The sequence below is a fragment of the Ovis canadensis genome, chromosome 1 (assembly GCF_042477335.2).
Source record: "Ovis canadensis isolate MfBH-ARS-UI-01 breed Bighorn chromosome 1, ARS-UI_OviCan_v2, whole genome shotgun sequence".
Lineage (NCBI taxonomy): Eukaryota > Metazoa > Chordata > Mammalia > Artiodactyla > Bovidae > Ovis > Ovis canadensis.
The window spans coordinates 203,444,191-203,462,933 of NC_091245.1; the positions used below are offsets into that span (position 1 = coordinate 203,444,191).

Genomic DNA, 18,743 nt, shown 5'->3' on the forward strand with positions numbered 1-18,743 from the left:
TGTCTGCTAGTTATCTTAAACATAATTTCCTCCAGAAACCCCACCGCTGGGGACTGTGTCAGGGGCCATTTCCAATTCCTCCCCTCCCCCATGTAGTTTTACCTGTTGGACAGGAGGAATTCAGGACTAGAGTTCTTTAACATTTCCTGAATACCAGAATCACTGAAGTGATCAGCCTCCCTTTAACATCACCAAGGTGATGACTGTTTACCCCTCTCATCTTAGCAAATTGATCTCAAGGCCAAATGGGGCACCATGCGAAGAGAATATAGAAGAGAAAGAGCTTGATCAAGTGTGTCCTCAGAAGTGCTCCCCACTTCTAAATCCCATAGCCATGAAGTTCGATGTGGCTGAAGGGAACTCCTTAGAAGACTGCTGCTCTTGCCTGAGCATTAACAGCACTTAGGAAGCATTTTAAAAATACAGATGCCTTACCCATGACATTTTTTCGCAGAACCAGAACAAATAAAATTTATATGGGAACACCAAAGATCCAGAATTTCCAAAGCAATACTGAGGAAAAAGAACTGAAGTGGAGGCATAACCCTTCCAGACTTCAGACAATACTACAAAGCTACAGTAATCAAAATAGTATGGTACTGGCACAAAAACAGACATATGGATCAATGGAACAGAATAGAGAGCTCAGAAAAAAACTCACACACCTACGGTCAAGTAATCTTCAACAAAGAAGACAAAAATATATAATGGGGAAAAGACAATCTCTTCAGCAAGTAATATTGGGAAAGTTGGATGGCCTCATGTAAATCAATGAAGTTAGAACACACCTCTATGCCATACTTAAAATGGCTTAAAGACCTAAATATAAGACATGATACCATAAAACTTTTAGAAGAGAACATAGGCAAAATAGTCTCTGACATAAATAAAAGCAAAAATAAACAAATGGGGCCTAATCAAACTAACAAGCTTTTGCACAGCAAAGGAAACTATAAAAGAAAAGAAAAAAGACAACTTATAGGAGAGAATATTTGCAAACAATGCAACCAACAAGGGTTTAATTTCAAAAATATACAAATAACTTTTACAACTCAGTAATAAATGATCCAATAAAAAAAAATGGGCAGAAGATAAGCATTTCTCCAAAGAAGACATATATATGGCCAAAAGGCACCTGAAAACCTGCTCAACATAGCTAATTATTAGAGAAATGCAAGTTAAAACTGAGATGTCACCTCATACCAGTCAGAATGGCCATTGTCATGAAGCCTACATATAATAAATGTTGAAGAGGTTGTGGAAAGAAGCTAACACTGTTGGTAGGAATGTAACTTGATGTAGCCACTATTGAAAATGGCAAAAACTACAATAAAAATAGTTTTCATATGAACCAACAATCCCATTCTTGGGCATATATCCAAAGAAAACTCTAATTCAAAAAGATACATGCACTCTAATGTTCAGAGTGACACTATTTACAATAGCCAAGACATGGAAATAACCTAAGTATCCATCAACAGATGAATGGATAAAGATGTGGTGTGTATATGTATACACACACACACACACACACACACACACACACACACACACAAAGGAATATTACTCAGCCATAAAAAAAGAATAAAATATTACCATTTGTAGCAATATGCATTGCATGGACCTAGAGATTATCATGTTAAGTGAAGAAAGTCAGAGAAAGACAAATATATAATACCACTTATATGTGGAGCCTAAAAATAGTACAAATGAACTTATTTACCAAACAGACTCACAGACATAGAAAACAAACTAATGGTTACCAAAGGGGAAGGTGTGGAGAGAGATAAATTAGGGAGGATGTGATTAACCGATGTACATTACTGTTTATAAAACAGATAAGCCATAAGAACTTACTATATAACATAGGAAACTATATTCATATCTTATAATAACCTATAATGGAAAAAATGTATATACATATATAGATATACATGTCTAACCAAATTGCTCTACTGCATACCTGAAACTAACACAATATTGTAAATCAACTATACTTCAGCAGAAATACAGCTAGATGCTTAATATTCTCCTCGGAAGATTCTGATTTAACTGGCCTGAACAAACAAACATTGACTGAGGCCTTGAAGAATGTGACATTCACAGGGGTGGGTCCTTGGGTGGAACAGGATAAGGTCCAGGCCTTTCAGGATGGGGCAGGGGTAATGCCAGTTACCAGGGAAGGTGGACATGGTTGATGGTCAACACAGGAGCTCAGACATTTTAAGTCCTTACTTAGCACAGGCTTTTCCATAGTCCAGGGAACTTGCTGCCTGTGATGGGCCAGAGTTACTGAGGAGGTGGGGTGACAGGGCCTCAGCTTCAATCCAAATCTCCAAGACTTTCAGGTCAAATGTCATTAACTCTGGGCTCCCTGACCAAAGTGAAGATGTGAATAACTCATATCTGTTACAAACCCTTATATCAAAGTGGACCTTTCAACTTTCTCCCCTCCCATCTGTGACCTTGAGTGTGATCGCCAGATGACACAGGCAGCAGTGGTGTGAAAAGTCATCTCCTGGACAAACAGTGGTCCCGGAGGAAGGCTCACACTCCACCCTGCTGTTGGCCCATGGTCAGTTCCTTCTAGAAGGCAAGAGCTGACTTTCTGGGGGTTTTCACATCTGCCTCCCTGCCCACCTCACGTACACACAGATCACTTGATATCTGTCCCTGTGTTGGCAGATGGAAGGTTTGGATCTTCTACTTAGAGATCAGATATCAGCACTCACTGCTTAATCCCACCCCCAGATCTCCCTCCTTTCACTGTACTCTGAGGCTGGCACTGCTATCATTTCCATTTCACAGATAAGGAAGCTGAATCTTAAAGAAGTGGCAGCACCAAGATGTAAATCCAGAATTGTCTGACCATGCTCCTAATTCCTGCTCAGATGTTCATCTTGTTTGACTTACACTCTCTCAGCCACAGCAGAGCCCACTAACCCCGGAAGCAAATGATCTTAGTGAAAAAGGAAAGTAACTGTGCCATAGTTCAGAGCCCAGAGCACACTCAGGGGCTGGACACTTACCATCTCACTGAATCCATCAGCAACCCTGGATGGTTGTTGTCCTGACACTTGACCTTTGGCCTTTACAGAGTCAACATTTGGGATTTTGACTATTTGAGTCCCTTAGTCTGCAAGAGAGCTCACCCCCAGACCATGACTCAGGGCGCAGGGGGTTCCAAACCTTTCAGGTCATGATAGAAAAAACTGCTTGCTTGTAGGGCTTCCCTGATAGCTCAGTTGGTAAAGAATCTGCCTGTGTTGCAGGAGACTCCAGTTCAATTCCTGGGTCGGGAAGATCTGCTGGAGAAGGGATAGGCTACCCTCTCCAGTATTGTTGGGCTTCCCTTGTGGCTCAGCTGGTAAAGAATCTGCCTGCAATGTGGGAGACCTGGGTTTGATCCCTGGGTTGGGAAGATCCCCTGAAGAAGGGAAAGGCTACCCATTCCAATATTCTGGCCTGGAGAATTCCATGGACTGTATAGTCCATGGGGGTCACAAAGAGTCGGACACAACTGAGCGACTTTCACTTTGTGAGCTATGGCTCCCAAAGAAACCAGACTGCTAGTCTGTATCAAGGAAAGTTTATACCCAATGATGAATTTCTTTTAATAGACTTACAAATGCCTACAGCTCCATATTCATGTAATCAATAGAGCACACAGATCACTCTAGTTGCTCAGGACACAGATCGCTTAAGCCTGACTGCATAAATGGGGGAAACTCTGTGCTCTGGTAGCATGTGCCTGATGTCCTTACCCATCAAATGAGAGAACACCTCACCTTAGGACTACTGTCAGTAAATGAGAACTTGGTAAGAACGATGAAGATGATGTGGAGCATTTCCAAAGATCTCCAGAGAACTCTCATACGAATGTCGAGTCTACTGTTTGAACATTTTATACAAAAGGAAACCAAGGCTGGAGGAGGTCATATGATTGGCCCAGGAATATCTGGCTCTAAGCCCAGCGTGCTTCGCTCCCTAGAAGCCAATAGCAAGTCATCAAAAAGGTGCCAAACCCTGCATGCTGACTCAGTCATAGAATGTGACTTAGGAAGATAGAGGGGTAGAAGAGAGGGCCACAGAAAGGAGAGGGGTGCTCTTGGGCTTCCCACTCTCCCTCTAACCACCCCCTACCAGTGCTGGCCTGGGGGTGCCAGAACTGTGAGCTTACCTTTGATCACATCTGTTAGATCAATCAATTCAACCAAGACACTGGTAACTGAGCTCAGAACAGCGGCCCAGGGGTAACTGGTACTCACTCTTTTTGCCCTCAAGATGCTAATCACCCTAAATGCCATGAGAAGTCAAAGAAAAAATATTTAATGCACTGTTTACTTTGATCCTCTCACTAGAGACTGAGCACCTGAACCATCTAGTTACCTCTGTGTTGCCAGAGCCTGTGGCCCAGTTATCTCTGGGTCAGGGCCTGTGGGTCACCTTCCTTTACCAAATAAGTGAGTGTTTTCTCCTTGAAAAGAAGGTGTTCAAGGATCTTAGCCCAGGAGGAGGGATTCAAATCCAGCCTGGGATCAAAGAAGCCTTGGCGGATGGGAAAGACCCGTGGGATGGGAGGGAAATGGCCTGGAGGTGGGCAAGGGCAGGGTGCTGGGCACAGAGAGGCTCAAGTCTGCCCAGGCAGGGGGACAAAGCTGAGCGTCGGAGGTGAAGCTGAAAGGGAGCCTCAAGCCCCACAGTGAGGCACAGCATCAGATAGGAGAGTCTGGCTTTCACCAGAGGCTCAGTGGAGCAGGGAAGGGAGCTTCCGAGCCGACATGGTGCTGTGCCAGCTCAGCCGTGTGGGGGAGTAGGTGGCGGGGGGACAGACCTGCCCATCCCCAAAACCCTCTTCTCCACTCCCTGAGAGTATGTGACCAACAAACAAATAGTAGTCACTGCTTCTTGGGCAACTATTACAGGCCAGGCACTGGGCCAAGTACTTGATTAACGATCAAAACAATGCTATAATTGTCTAATTTATTTTACAAATGAGGCTGTGGGTTTCTCCACAGTCACTCTGCTAGTAAGACACAGAGCCAGAATCCCAACTCAGGTTTGATTCAGGGTCCAGAGGTCAAGACAACCTAGGTGCACCTCTACTTCCTACCCACCCCCACACACTCATGAGATGAGGATCAGGACTAAGATGGGGAAGGCCCACACACAAGGCCCCATTTGGAAGAGTGGAGCTAAATTTCCTGCAAACCCAGCCTTGGAGTCAGACAAATCTGGATCCTAGCTTCATCGGCTATCAGTATGACCCTATGCAAATTATATGAACGTGCTGGGGGTCAGCGTCCTTATCTGTAAAATGTATACAAAACCACCTACCTCACAGAGTTGCTATAAGGTTAGAAGAAAGGATCCTACCATGCCTTGGAACATGGCAGGTGCTTAATAAATGGCACCTTGTGAACCTGAGCCTGCCAGGAGCAGAAGGCTTATCTACTGAGGATGGAGGAAGTCTTCATTTCTGAGAAGAGATGAATGTTCCAGGAGTACATGACTCAATATTTGCCTGGTTAAATATGGGACCTAGATGTCCATCTCAACAAAATCAATATCGGCCACTTACAGTGTTAACCATTTCAAACACTGATCCAAAGCAATGAGAACCAGAATCTGGAACTCTCAAAGGAGTTAGAGACAAGGAGCTGTTACCAGGAGGGCCAAACTCATGGAAAAGCCTGATATCATGGTATACATGTGAGGACCCCCAGTTCTCAGGTCAAATCGCTGTATATCCTTGGAAGTCACTCATCCTCTATGACCCTCTGTTTCCTTATGATCAAAGGGGCTTAATAATCCTTACTTCACAGGGTCGTGGTGCAAACACTAGGGAAATAATAGGGAAGAAACCTTAAGGCTCCAAGACAATGGCATGAGTTCACCACCTCTATAAAGCAATAGGAAACAAAGTTTGAGCTTCATCAAGCACCCTTCCATTTGAAAGAAGAAAAGAAATGCTTGCTAATTGACAAACGTTAACTCAAGACACCAATAGTTTATTCTACTAAAGGATTGTTTAGCTATGAATTGGGGTGAATGTAGGGAGGTGGGAGGGGGGTTCATGTTTGGGAACGCATGTACACCTGTGGTGGATTCATGTCAATGTATGGCAAAACCAATACAGTATGGTAAAGTAAACTAAAGTAAAAATAAAATTTAAAAAATTTAAAAAAATAAATAAATAAAAATTTTAAAAAAAGAATCATTTTTAAATGATCATCAAAATGCAAATACAAAATCATTCAGTTCTCTCAGAGCATGGCATACCTGAGAGTCTTCTGCAGACAAACAACTAGAGAAGCTCTGCCCAAACAGCCCTGCAGGAGTTGGCTGGCTCACTGCCCAAGACAGGTGAAGTCGGTAGACCCAAATTCTCACAAGAAAGCCTGCTGACTTTGCCTCTGAATTTTCCTTCAACTTAGAAAATAAGCTAAACTCACTCCATCTCCCAGCTCCACTCTTTGGTCTTTTGCAAGTAGACTGTGTCCAGGGAAGAAAACGGGAAATCAGTGAGGTGATTCCAGAGCAAAACTGGGCTAGGCTGATAGCACCAGGGCCTGGGCACCCAGCTTTGATTTCAGGAGATTTCTCATTTGGGGGCTTTTCAGGTGATACCAGTGGTAAAGAACCCACCTGTTAATGCAGGAGACATAAGAGACACAGGTTCAAACCTTAGGTTGGGAAGATTCCCCCTGAAGGAGAGCATGGCAATCAATCCACTCCAGTATTCTTGCCTGGAGAATCCATGGACAGAGAAGCCTGGCAGGCTACAGTACATAAGGTCGCACAGAGTCAGACACAACTGAAGCAACTTAGCATGCCTGCACACACATTTCTCATTTGGTATTCAAAAGACCCAAAGAGTAACCCCAACCCTCCGCCACTGTTCCAAAGCAGTAAATAGAAAAATATGTCAGGCTGTCTCTTGAGCTGTGAGACATGTTATTCAGAGTCCCAGGCCCCAACTGTGTCTCAGCCACTCTTAACCTCTAGGTGTAGAGCAAGAATATGTCCAATTTAGAAATTCTGGGCCTGGGCAGAGAGGGAACAGTAGGAAGGTGAGCAGTCAGGGAGGGACAGTGAATTTAGTCTGCCCTGAAAAGAGCAGATTCCTACTCTGAATTCTGCTCCAAAGAAGAAGGGGAGACACTGCCAAAGAAACCTACCTGAAGTTCATCATGATCCAGAGCTGAGGTTTGAAAGGTGCACTCCCACAGAATCAGATAAATACATTAGGTGTTGGCATTCACTCCCCAGGATTAATTTCCTGGCTCGGGATAGCTGCCTCTGTCGCTGAGCAGTGACTGGAAGACTGCTGTGTGAGGAGGTTGTAAAGAATGAAAGGTAAAGAGGTGCTGACCCAAACACCAAACACCAGCAGCAGTCCCCGCAGGGCCGTCCCCAGGCAGGAGAGCTGGCTCTGGGTTCCTGCTGCCTCTGCACACCAGGTAGTGCTTTTATATCCTGAACTTAAGCCCTATAAAGACTTCTTGACCATCTTCAGACTGACCTCTGCACACCAGATTATTTCCCTATAAATCTCTATCACCTCACCCTTACAGAGGCCAGTGAGACTGCTCTATTTCTTCAGTAGAAAAATCTGAGGCTCCGAGAGCCAAAGGCAGTTCAAAGTCAGTAGCTAGAAGCTGCAGAAAGGATTTGAACCCAGGGCTCTGTGTCTGCATTTGCTTCTTATCCCCAAAAGGGAGGAATGAGGAGGGGCTGTAAATCTTTTTTGTTCTACTTGTCTCCCTTGCTTTCTCCCTACGAGGATGGGGACCAATCCAGTGGCAGGTTGAGGGTTCAGTGTTATTGAAAATTCAAAGAAATATACATTAAAATAACAAGATGCCACCTTCTCCCTATCAAATTAATAGCAGTTTAAAAATAATTATCCTGCAATAAAAATTAATTTTTTTAAAAAAAGTAACCACAGAAACACAAAACATAACCCCCAAACCCAGTAAATATAAACAAATAAACACAAACATGATAAAATTTTAATACCATCAAATATCTAGCCAGAAGTTCAAATACGTGTGTTTGTTTATAAAGCTGATTTTTTTAAAGAGTTTGTTTGAATTAAGGTCCAAATAAAGTCCAGTCATTGTTAAAAAAAAAATTACTAGCAGTTAAAAATATATATATAATATAGAGCTGAAAAGAGCACTCCCATGTGTCTCTTGAACAAAAATAACATGGGACATCTCTTCTGAAGGGCAATTTGGCAAAATGTATCAAAGCATTAAAAAGCCCTTTCTCTTATAACTCAGTAATTACATCTCCAAAAAGGAAATAATCAGAAAAGCTGTCTGATTCAATCTCAGCCCACACATAACCTGCCGCTGCTGCTGCTGCTAAGTCATGTCAGTCGTGTCCGACTCTGTGCGACCCCGTAGACGGCAGCCCACCAGGCTCCTCTGTCCCTGCAATTCTCCAGGCAAGAACACTGGAGTGGGGTGCCACTGCCTTCTCCAACACATAACCTGAAACAGCCTCAATTCACAACAATAATAGGAGAATCTAATTTTATGGAATGTCTGCAGGACAGGGTGTGATTAAACAATTAAAATCACACTTATGAAGACTTCTTAAAGCTTTCTAATTTACAAAACACATTTAGAAAACTATAGAAAGTAGTATGGGCTTCCCTGGTGGCTCAGATAGTAAAGAATCCAACAATGCAAAAGACCTGGGGTTCAACCCCTGGGTTGGGATGATCCCCTGGAGGAGGGAATGGCTACCCACTCCAGTATTCTTGCCTGGAAAACCCCATGGGCAGAGGAGGCTGGCGGTCTACAATTCATGGGGTCACAAAGAGTCAGACACGGCTAAAAAAGTAATATAATGAGCCACCATGTACTCCTTACCCAGCATCAACAATTACTGATTTAAGGCAAGTTTCATTTCTTTAAAATAAGAACCCAATCCTCCATCTTGACTATTTTAAGAAAATCTCAGACATTGTATCATTGCATCCATTATGTCACTATGGATCTCTAAAAAGCACTCTTTTTATAAATATAACCAAACCATTATCAAACAAAAAAATTTAGATTAGGTCTCTCAACAAAATAGTAATGGATTCATAACATAATGCAAACTGATAAAGAATATTATAAAACTATAAAATCTTAGTTGAAAGAGAGAAAAAGCAGGAGAACAAGAAAAGGGAAAAATTATTCACAAAGGAAAATGACTTGCAGGAAATAAATTCAAAATATTGCCAGTAATCTATAATTACCCTTGTGTCATGGGAGCAGATTATTTTTGCTCAATTTTTTATTTCATATTTTTGAGTGTATTTTCACTGCTGGAGAATCTATGTTGGATATTTATTATTTCTCCTGCTCTTCTTTTATTGCTCACATTCAAAGTTTCCCTCCAATATGATTTAAAATGAGTTTCCTAGATCTCCTATATCTGAGAATATTTTGTCTTCAATCATGAAAGATTTTCTTCTACACATAAAATTCTGGGTTAACAGCTTTGTTTTTCTACTGCTTCAAAGATGTTGTTCCACTGTCTTTGATCTACATGGGTTTAGATGAGAAGTCTGCAGTACTTGAATAGGTTTCCCTTTCATATAATGTATCATCTTTCTCTGGCTGCTCTCAATATATTTTTTTAAATTTTGTTTTCAGCAGTGTAATATGATGTGACTGAGCAGTTGTCATTGGGATTTACTCTATTTGGGATTCACTGTGATTCTGTGTGTGCTGTGCGCTCAGTTACATCCAACTCTTTGTGACCCCATGAACTGTAGCCTGCCAGGCTCCTCTGTCCACAGGATTTCCCAGGCAAGAATACTTGTGGTGTGTTGCCATTTCCTTCTCCAGAGGATCTTCCCCACCCAGGAATTAAACCTGTGTCTCTTGCATTGCAGGCAGAAAGTCCTTACGCTGAGCCACCAGAGAAGCCCCTACATTAACCGTACAGAGCTGTTTTGAAGAAGTGAAACATAACAAACCTAAAGCATTTAGCACAGTCCTTGGCCCATGGCAAATACTGAGAAAATGTCAGTCAGTGCATTATCTATGCGTATTGACTTTGATCTCATGTTACAGATACAGATGTTGAAGCATAGCATAGTTTAGTGACCTGACCAAAATTATACAACTGGATAAATGAAAAAGCTGGTATCAAAATTTACATTCATTCAACAATGGAAACAAAAAAGAGAACAATACAAAACCAGATGAAGATAAGCATATGTCCAGAATTAGAGCACAAAGAAAATGCTGGAAATATCACTAGGGAGAAAACTTAGATTAGTCTGGAGCAGGGTTTCTCAAAATTGGCACCACTGACATTTGTGGCTAGATAATTCCCTGGTGGCTCAGTGGTAAAGAATCCACTTGCCTATGCAGGAGACACAGATTCAATCCCTGGGTCAGGAGTATCTGCTGGAGGAGGAAATGGCAACCCACTCCAGTGTTCTTGCCTGGAGAATCCCATGGACAGAGGAACCTGATGAGCTACAGTCCATGGGATTGCAAAGAGTCGGACATGACTGAGCAACTGAGCACACACACACACAGGATCATGAGACTCTATCCATTTTTTTCCAATAAAAAATATATTTACAAGTATATTTTAAGTGTTGTATAATTTCTATTGCTCTATATTCAAGATCACTGACTTCTTTCTCTGTCATCTCTGTTTTGTCACTGAGCCCATCTAGTGGATTCATTCCCTCAGATGTTGTCTCTTCAACAGTTCTAAAATTTCCATCTGGTTATTTTGTATAGTTTCCATTTTTCTGCTGAAAACCTCTCTCTTTACATGTCTTTCAAGAGTGGAGTATGGTTTTAACAGCTACTTTAAATCTTTGAGAATTCTACCATCTGAGATATCATAGGGTTAGCACCTGTTGAAAACCTTTCCCTTTGAGTTCAGCTTTTCCCGGTCCTTTTCATAGTGAGTAAATTTGGATTGTATCCTGGACTTTTGAATGTTAGGTCATGAGATTCTAAACTCTGTTAAATTCTTCTGAAAAAAAAATGTTGATACTTCTGTTTTTTTTTTAGCAGGCATTTAGCCCACTTTGGTTCAAACAGAAAATTCTCCTTCATCTTTTATGACCGGTATCTCTAACGTCAATTCAATTTTCAAAGCCTTTCCTGTGCCAACTGGGTGTGCCAGTCACATAGGCAACTCAAGGGTTTATCTGGGACTCAGATAGTGGTTAATACCACAGATTAAGTTCTCAAACTTTTGCTATGCTTCATAGGATCCATCCCACATCTTGTAGAATGCCCAGGACTTGTGCCAAACCATACACAGAGTGGGTCCCCCTTTCAGCTCTTTCTTCTCAGGAACTTCCTTGGAGTCTCTGGCTTTCATTGGCTCATTTTCCTGGTTCCTCTGGCTGGAAATATGGGGTTATCTCAGAGTTCTAGCCTCCCAAACAACTACACAATTCCACATGGCAAGGGTCATTATTCAAGTTTTGACTACAGTATCCTATCTGCCTTTGCCAAGTTTTCATGTAGTTGGTTTTTGCATTCTACCCAATTTTTTGTTGTAAATAGTGGTGAGGAGAAGTTGTAGCTGGATTATTTCATCTTGGCTGGTACTCTGCCCTCTGTTCTCAGCATTTTTTACTTCTCAAAATTTCACCCATCTCTCAAAGCTCTGTTAAAATATCACTTCCGTGCAAGAAGTCATCCTTCTTCTCCTAGCTGGAAAAACATTCTCCTTCCTCTGAATTAGGGAAGATTCAGATTCAGCAATATTGAGAATCAAGCTGAAAGCCAAATCTTTTCACTGACTATCTTTGTTCAAACATCTGGATTCAATGAAATCAAACCTAACTAAGAAGCATCACAGTGGTTAAGAGATTGGACTTCACTTAAATTCAAGTTCTGCTAACTGCTAGATATGGGACCTTAGGCACATCACTTACTTTTATGTACATTTATCAGCTTTCTCATCTGCGAAATGGAAAAAATAATTACCACACAGAATTGTTGTGAACATTAAGTGAGGTAATAGTTGTAAAGCACCTAAAGAAATACCATGTTGTAAGTGATTATTATCAATTTCTCAGTTACCATAACTTCACTCTGCAGATGAGAGAACCCTGCAGTGGGAAGAAGAAAGGACAGGGCTTACTCTATTCACAGCTCTTACTATGTCCTGAAATGACTATAATTTTTGCTTTAGTAAAAATTGTAGGAGCTCAATTTGTGTATCTATGTGGATCTTCAGAGAAGCATGTGGCAGGGTGGGAGATGAGATGCATGAGATGGGTTGGGAGATCTGGGTTCCAAGACCAGGTCTCCTCTGGGTCTGTGTTTTCCGTTGTAAACCATCTCTGCATAGATTAGTCTACCTCCTTGTAGCTGATAGCAATCTTGAGAAAAAGCAAATGTTACAGGGTCATTTCTAGGTTTACCATCAAAATGCGTTCCTGAAACACAGAAAAAATTCCCAGTTTCTTTAGTTGTCGTGTAAACCTTTTGTGACTTTTGCTGCTATCTATAGTCTCATCTCTGAGATTCTAGCTGCACTGACCTAACTAAGGCTCACCTAGTCCACCTCACTGATGCCCAGTTGCACCAGGGCCCTCATCCTTGAGCTCAAATATCCCTCCCTGCCATCTCGTCAACATGTAAATGCTTCTTCTTCCATTCAAACTGCTCAAAGACATCTGTGAGGGCCTCCCAGACTCTCCAGGACTCTGTTTGCCCAGACCTTCTCTCTCCTTCGTGTCCCTCAGCTCACACTCTAGCAGCACTTTGGGGTGGCTGGTAATCACTTATTTTACAGGTCTTTCTCTCCCACACTATACCAGTGTTTTTCAAAATACATATTATTTTACATTAATGAGTCAAAAACAATTTAAAACATCACTTGGCTTATAAAATAGAGCAAACTAGATTTGAAAGTATCAAAATTCACTGCATGTAATAACCGTGCTTCATGAAACTTTTATCTGAAATAGATCAGAGCTGGCAAGGTAGCTATAGATGGATGACAAATAATGAACTCTCATGGACCCATGACTCAGAGTCAATAATTATTAATGATGTCCAATCTTATTTTGTTTATATTTCTACCTACTCCTGTACCCCCAAGCTAGTTTTTAGACAAATCCCAAATAGCATGACATTCATTTGTAAATATTCCAGTGTGTATTTCTAAAAAATAAAAACTTTTAAAAAATGCAACTATAATACCATAAACTACATTCCTTATTGGTTGGTAACAGTCCAAAACGTTTGTAAGACTTTAAGTTCCCCAGGGGAGAAGCCCCCTCATTTATCTCTACATTTGCAGGACCTGGCACTCAGTACTCAGTAACAGAGGGAAGAGGAGGAGAAGAGAGAAAGGACAGAAACTGAAAAGGCTGGAAAAGGAAAACTTAAAGGAAGAGAGTCTCTTAGATTTGAGTCAAGTCTTTTAGATTTGAATCAACTTCTACTGCCGTTCTCAAAAGAAAAAGAAACAAAACACTCAGTAAATTAGGTTCCTCGACTTTAAATGATTCTTGGGTAATTAAGGCTTCTGTGCTTGCTGTTTTCCCTCTGGGATGCGGCACACGATTGTGCAAGGCATGCACGGCGTACAGTGCTCACACTCTAGCTGCGGTGGGGCCCCGGGATCTTTCACAAAAGACAATGCGCTTAATGGGCTGATGGCGAGCCTATCCTCCTCTGCGCTCCGGCGACTTACAGTTACCTCGGTCCACCTTTCCCCCCCTGCTGCGTTCTTCCCTGCCTTCTATGCTGTCCACAGAGGCCAGAGGCGGAAGACTCACCATAAAGCCAGACGCCTTTGCTGTGTGTTCTCAATAAAAGTCCACGTTGATAAACATAGACTGCGATATCAGGAGCAGACCCTCTCTCTTAGGAGAGCCCTGAGTTCTGACAGCCTGGGACTGCCATAGTCACTTGCCAGTCACAGGACTCTCAGATAATATCCCTGAGGCCAAATTTCCTTATATGATATTAGGAATAATAATAGCTCCCCTGTCTCTGAGAGCCCTTGTCAGGTCCAAAGGAAGGAAACGCTTCAGCAATGATAAAGTAGCACACAGATGAAAAGGATGTTTTAGTGATGACTGACCTCTAGAACAGTAGTTCCTAAACATCACTGCTGTCTGACAAACTGAGAATTACATTTCTTGCAAAACACGATGCATTCTTATTATTTGTGAATTGGAAAATATATCCTATACACAATTTATAATAACAAAACATCAAACGCCAAGAAGCAAATTAAAGATAGCCAGGACTTCTTACTGAAAAACTATAAAATTGTTCTTACTGAGAGACGTTAAGGAAGACTTAAAGAAACGGGAACATATATCATGTTTATGAATTGAAAGGTTCAGTTTTGTTTAAATGTTCACTTTCCCCCAAATAGACTGTGATGATAAATTTAATGTGTCAGCTGGACCGCAGGTGCCCAGATATTTGGTCAAACGTTACTCCAGGTAAGTCTGTAAGAGTATTGATAAGGTAAACATGCACATGTTCTATTAGTTTTGTTTCTCTGAAGACTCTTGACTATTGCATTGTCTATAACTTCAGTGCATTCTCAATCAAAATCCCAACAGGCAATTTGTAGACATTAACAAGATAACTAAACATTTGTTTTAAAAAAATACAGAGGACTTAAAACACAGAATTTAAAAAAAAAAACATAAATTACTATATGTGGCTGAGTCCCTTCACTGTTCACCTGAAACTATCGCAACACTGTTCATAGGCTTCACCCCAATACAAAATAAAAAGTTTTAAAAAAAGGTAAGTTACCAGACTTGTTATAAAACCGCAGTAATCAAGACAGTGATTAAGTAAGGACAGACAAATAGATCCATGAAAAAGAACAGAATCCAAAAGTAACAGTCACTTAGGTTTTTTTTCAACAGTAACATTTTTCTTTTTTTTTTTACAGTGAAATTTACAGTGAAATTCAGTGGAGAAAGAAAGGTCTTCTTAATAAATTGCTCTGGAGAATCTGGACATCTATATAGGGAAAGAATGAATCTTGAATTGTTCTTCACACTCTATCTAAATAATTAATGTGAAGCAGATCCTAGACCTATATGTGAAAAATCAAGTACAGACTTTCTAGGAGAAAACATATTAGAGTATCTTCACAATCTTGGGGTAGGAGAAGATTCTTAGACCAGACACAAAAGGCACTAATAATAAAAGAGAAAATGACAACAACTTCCACACATTTAAAGGCCAAGTTATTTAAAAGCAGTCCTAATGATTGATTTCAGTTGTTAGTGTGAGAAACACTACATTCAGGCTTGGAAGCAACTGTCCCAGAATAAACAGATACAGCCAAAATGTTTCAGGACCTAACACAATGTTGCCTCATATCTCGCCAATGTGGTAGGCCCATGGTTAGGAAACATTCAAGAAAACAAGTTTTTTGTCACCAGGAGGTCAGAGTATCACCAGGAGATAGAGTCACTCAGTCTATCAGAATACATAGTCCCAACCTGCAATCCAAAAAGTCACTCAGGCAAAGAAGAGAGCAGGCTGGACCGTATTCAACACAATGATGGCATGAAACAGAAGAAAATTTAAAAGCATCTGATCAAACTCTCCTCATCCCATTTTCATAGATGGAAAAACTGAGGTCCACTGCCACAGAGAGAGCTACATGATCACTTTATGACAGAGCCAAAGTGGAACTCAGATTACTTGGCTCCCTGACAAATTCTCCTTCTGTCACCAAGTTGTTGTTATGCTCCCGGCTTCAGGGCCTGCCAGGTTTCTCAGGACATGTCTCACAATCGTCCTACAGATTAAGTACCTGAGCCAGCATTTATGAAGCTCTCAGTATATTGTCCAACATACAGGAGGTGCTCAGCAAAGAATTATATTACTGAGTTAGATTCAACTTCCCAGCTGAGCAGTGATAATGCAGAAGGCCCCAAAGCCAACATTTGAATAGCAAAGACTCATTTCATACCAAGATTATTCCTCTACCTGCCTAGCACCCCATGCCACCAGTGATTACCATCCAAGGAAAGCCAGAGAGACCTTGGCCCTTCTCAAACCTATCGGGCATGAGGATTAAAGAAGAAAACACTCCTCCTTTCTGCTGATATGCGCAGAGTCCAGGTTTTACCCCCAAAATCAGAAGGCTACAAATTGGACATGAACACACCACAGGACCATCATCACCCCAAACCCTCAGCAAGGGTGAATGGAACAGATGGGAGCTGGCAAGATGTTGATAGAGAAACACGGCTTAGGGGCAAGAAACATCTGGGATGAGGGAATACCGATGCCTCACAGGGCACAAGGAAGTATAGGCAAAGGAAAGTCTTTGCATTTTCCAAACATAAATATTATTGTTTTTCTTTTCCTCAGCCCACTTGCTTCACTTTGCAGATGCACCTGTCACTACTCTACACACACCTTCTAACTTCACATGCAGATTTTGGCAAGTTTCTCCATTCAGCCAATATATACTGATGGAGCGCTATGTTGCTCAGGACCAGAGCTAGGCAATGAGAACATGAGGGTGACTGTGGAGGACTCTGACTCCAGAGGGAGAGAAATAGGTAAGTAAGAATAACAGCCACAGAGTGTGTGCCATGTGGAGAAGTCAGCCACACAGTGTATATGGTTTGCGGAGCCTGGGGATCAACTTCAAATTTGAGTAACTCAAATATGAACTAAAAAGCTTCCTGATGAAAGTGAAAGAGGAGAATGAAAAAGCTGGCTTAAAACTCAATGTTCAAAAAACGAAGGTCATGGCATCTGGTTTCATCACTTCATGGCAAATAGCTGGGAAAATAACGAAAACAGTGAGAGACTTTATTTTCTTGGGCTCCAAAATCACTGCAGATGGACTGCAAGGAGATCAAACCAGTCAATCATAAAGGAAATCAGTCCTGAATAGTCACTGAGAGGACTGCCATTGAAGCTCCAATACCTTGGCCACCTAATGTGAAGAGCCGACTCTGATGCTGGGAAAGATTGAAGGTAGGCAGAGAAGGGAACGACAGAGGATGAGATGATGGGCATGAGCTTGAGCAAGCTCCGGGAGCTGGTGACGGACAGAGAAGCCTGGTGTGCTGCAGTCCGTGGGGTCGCAAAGAGTCGGACATGACTGAGCGACTGAACTGACTGAACTGAACTGAAAGATAAAGAGGAAGAGGAGTCAGAACAGATGAGAGGAGGGGGTGTGAGATGAGCTATGTTCAAGCGCTTCTTTGGCCATTTTTTGCATTCCCTAAGACCAGGTTTTTACCTTATCATTTAGACAGACTTGATTTGTGTTGCTGAGCATAAAGAAACACTGGATACCTTCCATAAACCTGACAGTTTCCTTTGATGCCAACCATAGGGTAAAGCCACAAAATTAATACGTATCTGAAGTATCATCCTTTCTCCGTGAAATTATGCTCTCTCTAACCTTAAAAACAAGATTTCATTAAAACCTGTTGAAAGCTTCAGGGACATGACAATGTCGATTTGCCTCCCATTTGCTTCAGGATGCAAATGTGGAACAGTAAAAACACACAGTGAGGACATATATGTCAAAATCTGAGCTAATTACAATAGAACCGCTGCTTAGATCAGTACAATGAGAGAAAGAAAGTGAAATTGCTCAGTCGTGTCCGACTCTTTGTGACCCCATGGACTGTAGCCCACCAGGCTCCTCCATCCATGGAATTTTCTAGGCAAGCGTACCTGAGTGGGTTGCCATTTCCTTCTCCAGGGGATCTTCCCAACCTAGGGAGGGAACCCGGGTCTCCCGCACTGCGGTCAGACGCTTTATCATCTGAGCCACCAGGGAATCAGATCAATATAAGGGCAGAAAATAAAACTAAAAAGCAGTTTTTCTTTTCATTAAACTTATGGAGAGTGTTTATGTGCAGGACTCAGCTAAATGTTCTCTATATGTTATCTCATTAAAATCCCTTCATGTCTTTGTGAGGCTGATGCTATGATCCCATTTTACAGATGAGAATGCACAAGACCAGAAAGGTTAAGTAATTTGCCTGAAGAAGGCATCTAGAACATATTGAAACTAAGACTCAACCAACATTTTATTGAGTACTAATTATATTCTTGGTACTTGATCCTCCCAGAAAACTTATAGGGAATTACCGCTGTCATCCTCTTTAGATGAAAGAGGGACTAAATAACATTCCCAGCTGTACACATCTTGCTGCTCCAAAGCCTGTAACAGATCCAAGTGCAGTTAGGATGTGGAAGGAAACTGGAAGGTCATCCCTTTACTGCAGGCTCTGTACTCCATGCATCTGTGCTCCTGTGAGAGGCTGAGGCCGAGCTCTGGGGAAGTGTCGGACTTAAAGGTTGTGGGTATTTCGGCTTAGCCCTCACCATCTGTCTGCAAACAAACAAACAAAAAGCTTCCCCAGCAAGGCACCCTGGAAACACAGTGGCCGCCTATCCCCCTGGTCAGCTGCATCAGTGGTGTTCTAAGAGGCATGCGGGGAAGGACACACTAACACTTGACACGTTCTGATCTTTGCGAAATTCAGCAAAACTGTGGGTAAATTTTTGTATCCAGTCTTGGTTGTTTTGTGGCAAAACTGGCGAGCTCACATGTCACCCACTGCTGAGAAAACAAATCTTATGACGTACATATTAAAACTTACCCAGTGCTATATGTCAATTACATTTCAATAAAATGGAGGTGGGGACAGAAGCAACACTTCAAGAAAACAGATGTGTTGTGCCAGAACAACCTCTGCCTTGAAATTCAAAGGCTGAGTA

General features: G+C 41.7%; 1 protein-coding gene across 2 annotated transcripts in view; it reads right to left on the bottom strand.

The window, feature by feature from the left end:
- The window catches only part of ST6GAL1 (ST6 beta-galactoside alpha-2,6-sialyltransferase 1), a 141,625-nt gene that overhangs the window by 51,271 nt on the left and 71,611 nt on the right, over window positions 1-18,743 (bottom strand). The window contains exon 1 of one of the 2 annotated variants that reach the window (XM_069558297.1): window positions 13,781-13,993. The exons of the other annotated variant lie outside the window; for it this stretch is intronic. The gene's annotated coding sequence lies outside the window, so the exon portion shown is untranslated. Of the gene's footprint in view, window positions 1-13,780; window positions 13,994-18,743 lie in introns of those variants that run through there. 2 annotated transcript variants of the gene reach the window in all.